At 37.1% G+C, this 10,788-nt stretch overlaps 1 pseudogene across 1 annotated transcript; it reads left to right on the top strand.

Moving 5' to 3' along the window:
• Positions 1–2,104: 2,104 nt before the first annotated feature.
• Positions 2,105–5,882, top strand: LOC101301221 (annotated as a pseudogene). The gene is made up of 3 exons (XR_185008.1): positions 2,105–2,188; positions 3,494–5,097; positions 5,181–5,882. The product of XR_185008.1 is annotated as a probable rhamnose biosynthetic enzyme 1-like (transcript).
• The last annotated feature ends 4,906 nt before the right edge of the window (positions 5,883–10,788 follow it).

Genomic DNA, 10,788 nt, shown 5'->3' with positions numbered 1-10,788 from the left:
ATAAAATCGAAAACGAGCTAATTATTCATCCAAGAATGCAAACATCAGCCTTTGTTATCTAGGAAGTCCTGATTGAGGAGCTGGAAGGCTATACAAGGATTTCAGCTGCCTACTGATGAGTTTACTGTTATGGAGAGCCATCTGAAGTTCCAGATCATCAGACCACCATTGCTCTAATCCATGAACTTCAAGAAACTTCTGGTTTCCCTTTGACATCGCAAATAGCTTTGCCTGCTACTTGTCCTGTTGTTGAACTTGGACCCACATTCCCAAGTATCTGGAAAAGCTTATGATGAGTTCATATTTCATATGATTAAGGTCTTTTTAGTTTTTACCATTTGTTAGTCCTTTTAAAATCAATTATCTATCCATAGGTAAATCTCTTTAGCTGCATAGATCTTAGTACATTACTTCTGATTATTGCTCTCGGTAATGATATCCAGTTGGCTTTGGCAGCAATTTTCAACGTGATCATATTCAAGAGATGTGTAAAACGTTGCAAGTAATAAATGCTGTGCGGCATCCTGATGTTGGAATGCCTCTTAGTATTCAACAATACAAGGTTTCTAAAGCTGGACTCGTGTAATTTTGTATCAGTAATGCTGAATACTCATGATAGTTCTTCTAATGATTCCGAATATGGTTGTTTCCTTCAGTTGCTTACACCGTCTGTTCTGATCGGTCGTTTTATTAATTCCTACAAGCACCTTCTTGCGCTACGGATATCAGAATACCTTGGAATGAATCAAGTAAGTTTACTCTTTTCCATTTACATAGCTGATATTAGGTTTGTTCCTTTTTGTAATGGATCGAAACCAGACCATAGGGGCCAACAATACAGAAATATGAAATTGTACTATTATGCATCTGTATCACTGTATGTTTGTTCTTGTACTATATACTAGGTTATTGAGAAAACTGTTTCTGCTTTCTTGAAATTAGAACTAATCCACGTGTAATCTGACTCATCTCTTGTTTTAATGTTTACAGGAAATGATGATAATGCACTGGACAATTCCTGATGCAAGTCACCTTGAAATCTTACTTGAGAAGGTTGTGATTTTCTCCATTTCTTATCATGTTGTGTGTTCTCCTTCTACATTTGCAAGCAAACCAATCACCCTCTTATATTTTTCAGTTGAAACTATCCAAAGGAATATCCTACGCAGCAGTTGCTGCTCACAGATAAGAATGGCCGCCGGAAGTTAGCCGCTATGCTTGTTGAACATGAACCGCGGTCCTCCAAACAGGTCTTATTTTCATCTATTTATTTAATTTTTATGATATTTTTTTTTGGTTACAAATTTAATTTTTATGATATTGTTAGTTTGTTACCATGTTTCTTATATTTTATCCCCTGAGCTGAAACTTATATTATGAAAATGTGAAAGAAGTCTGTTTCTTATATCTTTGGAGCATTCCATTTACTCCCTTAAATATCATCTTCAATTCATCATGCTTTGAATGATATACTTACAAAAGTTGACTAATTACAAGATTTACAGGTAACTTATTCTTCATCGACACATTATTGTTGTCAAATAGTTTCTTTCACTAAGAAATACGAGAACATTTATTATGAAATCATTACAACTGTCATATGTGTATGCATGTTAGAAATGCAGACAACGGATGTTTAATTGAGAAATAATATGTATATGCATCGTAAATTCGCGAATTAACTAACTAGGTTAGGATTTCTAATCAATCAACCAATTACTAACCGTTTTGCATCTACCATAACCCCTACCATAACCCCTAAATTATAGCCACCTTATGGTAAATCAAGACAGTTAACCATAGTAAATCATCTCTCATTATGGTAACAACACCCATTTAATATCACAAGGTCCTATGATTAGATCTGCGTTTAAGATCAAAATCGTGTCAGGAGGCACAATCAGTACGCGGCAAAATCTGATTGGTCCAGCAGTCCAATCAATGCTAGCTCAAAGTCTCTAACCCCATCAAATATTCCAAAACATTTTTAAAATCCCAAATTTTAGTTCTCTCCCCTGATATTTATAACTACCCAACTCCAACTAGCTTCCCTCTTCACACTCAAATTTTAGTTCTCTCTCTACTTCTTCTCTTCTCCGTTGTCCTAAATTTTTTACCACCATAAAACCCACAAAGCCTGCAACCACTTTGGGCACCAAGATCCACTCCCACCCACAACTTGTAACTGGTAAAGTTTCTGTCTTTCTGTGATTTTTGAAGTTAAAGTTGTGTAATTTCCTTGATCTCAGTTGGGTATCAATGAATTGGTCACTCATTTGCAGACCCAGATCTCCTGCTTATCACATTAAAGCTTTTGGTTTTATGGTCGATGTGGGTTTGCAGTTTATGGCTTTATGCTTAATGGTTTTACTTCTGTGGAAAGTTTGAACTTTTTTCAATTTTTGGGTAGAGGGAGTAAGATCTGGCTTAGTTATATGCTACATTTTTAGTAGATCCGGTAGATTTGGGTGCTTTGCATTTTGGGTTGTTGTTGGTTTTGAATGTTTGAAGTTAAGGAAGTGTGAATTGTTTGGTTTCTATGTGAAAATGGAGCCAGGACAAGTGAATGCTTGTGCTGTAAAAACTGGTCTGGCTGTATCTGTATAAAGTTGCGTAGCGTGTTCCGTAATCTCTACCGTTATCTTAATTAATTAGGTGCTCTGTCAATTTTCTCTTTTTGTCATTATTAGATATCTTTACAGCTTCTTCTGTGTCACACTGTCACATTGTACATGAATACCAGGTGGGATAGATTTTGTTTCTTCAAATTTGAAAATTCTGATTTGACAGAGGAATCAATGTTTTGCTAGCTTTTAGATTAAAGTTTAGATTGACGCACAAAGAAGCCAGATTTACTTATCTCGTGGGAATATGCCTTCTTAGCTTTGATTAGAAAATCAAATGTCTTTGACATAGGTCTCTTAAATCTTCACCATTAGTTACAATGCTTAGTGAGAGGTTTGTTTCCCCCATGAATTTCTGCTTTTTTCATTTTGAATTTCAGTTCTTTCTGTTGACTGTGTGTATCATTTAATCATTTAATAAGTTAAATATCGTTCTGTTAGTTACATTATAGTTCCATCTAAATCTGAGCTATTAGTTACAACTTACAGCACATGAAACTCTTGGTAAGAAGTTTATTTTCTTCCCGTGAATTTCAGTTTAATTGTTTATTTGAATTCCAGTTTCTCCTGTTTATTATTTCTATAGTTTGATGATTTAATGAGCTACATATTAGCTACGACTTATATGTCAGTTTCCTATATCTGATCTATTAGTTGGAAACTTGCGGTGCATGAACTCATAGTAACAGGTTCACTGAACCATGAATTCCTGTTTTTTTATTTTATTTCAGTTCCTTTGTGTTGAACTGTTGATCATCATTTAGTCATATTATGGTGAACATATTACCTTTATCATGCATTATCAGCATTCTTCCTTGTAGTTGAAATTTAGAGACTCATTGTCAATATTTATATGCTGGATTCTGCAGAACTCTTTCAGATATGGCTACCACGTATAAACCAAAGAACATCCTCATTACTGGAGCTGCTGGTTTCATTGCATCCCATGTTTGCAATCGGCTTATCAGAAACTACCCTGAGTACAACATTGTCGTCCTTGACAAGCTTGATTACTGTTCAAATTTGAAGAACCTTCATCCCTTAAGGTCATCCCCAAACTTCAAATTTATCAAGGGAGACATTGGAAGTGCTGATCTTGTCAACTTCATCAGTTCATCCTTCTCACCAAGTCCATTGATACAATAATGCACTTCGCATGCGAGACCCATGTCGACAACTCATTTGGTAACAGCTTTGAGTTCACTAAAAACAACATCTATGGCACACATGTTCTTCTAGAAGCATGCAAAGTCACTGGTCAAATCAAAAGGTTCATCCATGTTAGCACAGATGAAGTTTATGGGGAGACGGATGAGGATGCTGTGGTAGGAAACCATGAGGCTTCTCAGGCTCTCAGCTTCTTCCCACAAACCCCTACTCTGCTACTTAAGCTGGAGCTGAGATGCTTGTTATGGCATATGGGCGTCCATATGGGCTACCTGTGATAACTACCAGGGGCAACAATGTCTATGGCCCCAATCAATTCCCTGAAAAGATGATTCCAAAGTTCATTCTCTTGGCTATGAAAGGAAAGACTCTTCCTATTCACGGCGATGAATCAAATGTCAGGAGTTATCTCTATTGTGAGGATGTAGCTGAGGCATTTGAAGTCATTCTCCATAAGGGTGAGGTAGGCCATGTCTACAACATTGGGACAAAGAAAGAGAGGAGGGTGATTGATGTCGCCAGGGAAATTTGCCAACTCTTCTCGTTGAACCCTGATACATATATAAACTTTGTTGAGAATAGACCTTTTAATGATCAGAGATATTTCTTGGACGACCAAAAGCTGAAAAACTTGGGATGGTCTGAAAGTACTGCATGGGAGGAGGGTTTGAGGAAGACAATGGAATGGTATGTCAAGAATCCTCATTGGTGGGGAGATGTCTCTGGGGCACTGCTCCCTCATCCAAGAATGCTCATGGTTCATGGTATTGAAAGAAACTTCGATGGGCTTGATACAAGCAATTCTGATTCCCCTTTGCCAGCAACTGATTCTAGTCTTAGTGAAGTGGTTGTTCCAGCTCCTAGGGGCATTCCTTCTACTCAGAAGCCATCTCTGAAGTTCCTGATTTATGGGAGAACAGGGTGGATTGGAGGCCTTCTTGGGAAGATCTGTGAGAAGCAAGGGACACTGTTTGAGTATGGACGAGGGCCACTCCAGGAACGTTCCCAGCTCTCGGCTGATATTCAGAGGGTCAAGCCAACACATGTTTTCAATGCTGCTGGAGTGACCGGCAGACCCAATGTGGATCGGTGTGAATCTCATAAACCAGAAACAACTCGGACCAATGTTGTGGGTACCTTGACCTTGGCTGATGTCTGCAGAGAGCAAAACCTCCTGATGATGAATTATGCGACTGGTTGTATCTTCAAGTATGATGCTGCCCATCCATTAAGATCAGGCATTGGGTTCAAGGAGGAAGACACACCAAATTTCACTGGCTCATTCTATTCCAAAACCAAAGCAATGGTATGTATCTATCTATTGTTATCTTCTGATAAGGTTTCAGCATAGCTACGAACTAACATCTCACTTTCCATCTTTTGTTGCAGGTGGAAGAGCTTTTGAAAGAATATGACAATGTCTGCACTCTTGGAGTCTGAATGCCAATATCATCTGATCTGAGCAATCCGCGTAACTTCATCATGAAGATCTCAAAAGTACAACAAAGTGGTTGATATTCCAAACAACATGACTATCTTGGATGAGCTTCTACCGATTTCGGTTGAGATGGCCAAGAGGAACTTGAAGGGTATTTGGAACTTCACAAACCCTGGTGTCGTGAGTCACAATGAGATCCTGGAGATGTACAAGAAGTACATTGACCCCAGTTTCAAGTGGGTTAATTTTACATTGGAAGAACAAGCCAAGGTTATTGTGGCACCAAGAAGTAACAATGAGATGGATGCATCTAAGCTGAAGAAAGAGTTCCCTGAACTATTGTCAATCAAGGAGTCGCTGATTAAATACGTCTTTGAGCCCAACAAGAAAACATCTGCTGGTGGAGCAGCAAATTAAGAGTGTTTGATGAACCTCTACACCTCATTACCATCCTTTCATAATTTATGCATATTTTTATTCTTTTCCCTGTTATAAGGGCATGAATTACTGCATGTTGTCATTTAGTCATTGTCATTGTGTCATCCTATTAGGGCAACTCATTTCTGTGATATGATAACTAGGATCATTTCATGAGTTAGGACTTGGGAGTATTGGTTTTAGTCTGGCTATTGTGAGATAAGGAGCCTTGAAAAGTTGAAATTGCTTCATATATCTAAAAGGTCTACATTAATATTGTCCTTTTTCTGTTTTTCATAAGCAATAAAAAAAAACGTGTAATTTTGAAATCTATTATACAAGTCCTTATTTATAGCGTACAATCCAAGTTACCTTCTTTTTTCTTTCCTGCAAGTATTTCCAATATCGAGTTGTTTCTGTCCTATGTACGTTCTCCATATCTCGCCCAGCTATTACATATGAGCCTAGTTTGTTTTGTATTCTACCTGATTATCAGGATAACACATTATACATCTACTAATTAACATGAGGTTCACATACAACATATTTACTCTGCAATTAATCAGTAGCTTTTTCCCCCAAGTTTATACAGCTGCCATGAGACCTTGTCATATCACTGCTGAGTATCAGCCTCACTTAAAAAAATCAAAAAGATCACCAGATTCACCATGGCCAAGCAAGTCCAAGAAAACTGATATTCACGATCTCCCCGACTTTGTATTGGTCGAAATTCTTTGTTGAATTCCTCACAATAAATTTGTTTTCCAATGCAAAAGTATGTGCAAGCGTTGGTCCTCTTTCATCTCTGATGAGAAGTTCTGCAGCCGTTTTAGCTCCAAATTAGTCATAACCAAAACCTAGCGCCATCAGAAAATACTATCATATTTAGGGATCCAAAAGACAAGTTGGCTTTCTTTATGTTGCCGGAGCTTGAGCTTCCGTTGCTGAAGTAAGAGTGCTATTATGTAGACAAATAAGAGTGCTATGATCAGTATAATTTATCTTGAGGGATTTCAAATAAGAAGAAAAAAGTTACCGTAACGATGATTAATATTCTTTTGAAAACTCAAGAACAAAAAGAATTCGGCCGAGCACGTAGTTTTGGACTTTTGGTCACCGAGGCCCGAGGGAAATCCAAAAAGCCCAACCTATTCTTGTCACAGTCTCGCTCAAACTAAAAGAGCTATTCACTTTGGATAATCGAGAGCGCGAAAATCCCAATCTCATTTCGACGAGGAAACCTAATCCTAAATCTCAGTGTATTCTCCATCTCTCTCGTTTCTCTCCGATCCTAAAAACCCCCATTCCGATCTCGGCTCTGAAATTCATACAGCTCCGACCCAAATCACTTTCCCAATCTCTCTCTCACGATCAGACTCGCTTCTTTCAACTCTGAAGTCTCTCTGTTCTTCCCCAATTTAGCAGAAAGCAAAACCCTAAGCCATATAGAGCATATCCAATTCCACCAAAATCCTAACACACATTCCGATTTGTAAAGCACAAATCAGATCTGGAGTTCATGGCTTCTGAGACAGAGGAAGAAGCGAATTCGATGGATTCTCAGCCAGAGGAGGAGGAAGAAGAGCCGGGAAGCTGAGATTTTGGGACCCCAAACCCGGACCCGACCCGAATGTTGGGTTTTGGGTTTTCAGAAAACCCGGCCGGACTAAACATGACGAAATTTATGTTGTCGTATGACGCCCAAGTGATGTCGTCTGGTAATTATTTTTCCTTGTGCGAAACTTTTACCTTTTCTGTTTTTATTTTTTATTTTTTTACGTTTCCTATTTTTCTTTTAACCTCTTCTAAATCATATTACTACACGACGTCGTTTCGCGAACGATGTTGTTTTGCTTGTTTTAACTTTTATATATACACCAAAATAAGGACATCACTGTAAGAAATTATTTGCTGTGGCCGGAACACCAGCTGGCAAGCTGATTTGATGTCCCAAACCACTTAAAACGCGACACGTGTCCAACTTAGAAATTGAGGTTAACGGTTCCGTCTTCTGCCATTTGAAAGAACCGTCTCTGACCTAAAAACATACTAGAGAAGACCCTCAACTATATCTTAGATCTTCAGAGAAAAGGCTGAAGCAAGAGAAGAAACCTCGATTCTCTCACAGGAGAACTGCACAAGGCGGCGTCGGTAAGAATCGCCATTTGCAAAGATGACTGCGCCGACAACATCGATGGCGGAGGATCTGGTGATGCAATCGAGGGACTGTGCGAGTTTTACCTCAAATTCATCGTATTCGCCGTCGGATTTGAGACTTAATAGTGGGGTTTTCGAATGAGAGCTGTTCCCCTCCCAGCCTCCCAGAAATGTCCCCAAGACACACCAGGTAATTTATTTCAAATCTTTTACCCTCTTACTTTCTGTGCATGAGTTTGTGGATAAAAACAATTAGGATGAATGTAACTAATAAGTGAATTTGTTTGTGTATATGATGATCAAAGTAGCTGAATCTGAGAATAAAGTTTGATACTTTTGCAAATTTTAATGGACTTATAAATCACTATGAATGAAAATAGTTACTTTGCTTGTGTCCATGTGTTGAACAAACTAGTTTATTTGAGTTTTGCTTTTAATATAGTGTATGAAACTAACAACTTTTAGTTGTAGAGTCTGGAGATCCATAAATATGGCTTTGCCTAGTCTAGTTCCACTAATGGTAATCACTAAACTAAGTTATAAAGCATATGAACTATGAATCATGCCATTTTAGAGTTCTTAGTCACTAGCTAGCTTGCTACTTGCTTGTAACTGTGGATTAGAGCTACTAGAATAAGCTAATAATAGGTCTATTACTAAAGAGCTTGTTTAAATGGAAATGCAATGCTTGATCTTACAAAGACTAATATTCATGCATTTGTTGCTACCTTGACTTTCAGGTTTGTAATCTTGCATGGAGTAAGAATGTGAATGAGATAGTTAGTTTTCACTTATGGATATTCCGGAAATCAAATTATGGTCCGGAAGTATCCATCCATGTCAATGGTTCAGCTAGGACGAACTCAAGTCCGATGAAACTCTCTAGCATCATGTAAAGTTACAGAGGTTTTTCATAGTAGGATGAATTCAAATTTGAGGAGACTAGTGTGCAATTTTGTTTTCTTTTCACTTGAGGATGTTTCAATATATGTAGTGTTTGCCTATTCCAAAATGTATGACACATAACCATTAAGAGATTTGAATATATATTATTTTTTACATTTTCGAGTTGTGCTTCCAACTCTTTCACAAGTTTAACCAGTTCATTTGTGTTTTTATAATAACAGGCAATATGTGCTGTCTTGAATGTTCCTGATTCGATTTTAGAAATTCTTAGTTCAGTAAAGAATAGCTCAAATCATTTTTACATCTAAAGGGGATCCAAACCATGCATTCTTGAGTAACTCATCGAATTTGAGCAAAAAACTTAAACAAACAGCTGAAGTAACAGTAGGCCAGCTTAATAAACAAACAAGAAAATGTAGAAGTTGCCATGAAATAGGCTTCAAATCTCTAATCATTACACATAGAGTATATCTGGACACAATATACTGAGCCTTATGATAAATAATATGGCATATCTCTTGAATCATGCTGCTGCAAATAATATGGCATATCTCTTATACCCTGCTGCTGTTGTTGCTCAGTCATTGAATGTAAATCCTACATTGTACATTAGTCAGAGATTAATTAACTAAAAACGAAATGTGCTAGAAAAAGGTTAAACAAATTATGCAAACCTAGCTTGGTTGAGGATATTATCCAACTTCATGGTTTGTGGCAGATGTACTTCCGGATGTATGCTATGATCATAATATATGGTTGGAACTTTTAATTTAAACTCTAAACAATTTTTGAAATTACTCATATGTTACATAAACAGTGTATTGGCACAAAATTTCTCTTCAATACTCTTGCTTTATTTGCAGGTTATACAAAACATTGTGGTTTAGTATTTGATAGGCACTTAACCGAACTCGTCTTTCTTTCAGTCTTAAACAATATGCGGTTAGCTTTATGTTATGTGTTCCATGACTCCTCTTCAGTTGATTAGATTGCCCAAATAAATTACTGTAATCTAAATGTATATAACCCCATTACCATACAGAATACTAAACCAATCGCATGACCTCACCATGTAATGCAATAACGTAAAATAAAAGGTTGTATCATGTAAAGTAGAGCAACTCACTAGCCTCTCAGATCTGATCTAGTCAAGGGCATGCATAAATATAACACTACACATAAGAAAAAGTAGTTTGGTGAAATGAAAAGACACACACTGCTAAATCCTCACTAATCCATCAAGGGGAGAGGCATAACATGCATCTTCACAATCAACAGAAAGCATCAAACTCAACCCTTAAAGCATATACTTCAACCACCATAAACTGTATACATCCCCTACAAATATCATTTCAAAGGCAGTAAATAGTAAGCCATTGGGGACATGCATATGAGTCAAATAACAACAGAAATGCGAAACCAATTGTCATTGATCATGACTAGATAGTGTGCCTGCACTTTGTTGCGGGTTGTCGTAACTAAATATTTGGAAACAACTCTGTTTATAAATTGTTTATATCAGATTTCTAGTCTTGAAAAGTATATACCCTTATATATAGTTGAAAAGTATATAGCACTATAGAGTTGACAATGCGTATCTAGTCTTAGCAAAGATCTGATTTTGCCCTGTATCTTCCTACAGAGCCAATCAAACCAAAACATAGATTATTACTTATGTAACTTAGCAACATGCTACCATGATTTCAAATAAATCAATAAATAAGATAATGTATTTAGATCCTTACATGAACACTAAAGTTTGGTTGGTATCCATAAAGCCCTCCACTATTAGCAATGGTCACATGTGCAAGAAATAGACATCAGACAACATAATAAGCTTGACAACATATCTATTCATCTTCTCATGCAAATCAAACATATGAAAACAAGTTACAACACCAATCAACATGTTAAATTACAACGACATGAAAAGAACATTTGGCATTCAGTCCAGTATTTCCAAACAAAAAAGAATCTAAAAAGGAAAGAAAAATAAGAACACAAATGACTTTTGTAGAACAAACAAAAAACAAACACAATATCTAAGGTTCATATTCTATAAATTGTTCAGAGAAGCCA

The sequence above is a fragment of the Fragaria vesca genome, linkage group LG6, assembly GCF_000184155.1.
Source record: "Fragaria vesca subsp. vesca linkage group LG6, FraVesHawaii_1.0, whole genome shotgun sequence".
In the NCBI taxonomy this organism is placed as follows: Eukaryota; Viridiplantae; Streptophyta; class Magnoliopsida; order Rosales; family Rosaceae; genus Fragaria; species Fragaria vesca.
This window is presented reverse-complemented; position numbering and strand designations above follow the sequence as displayed.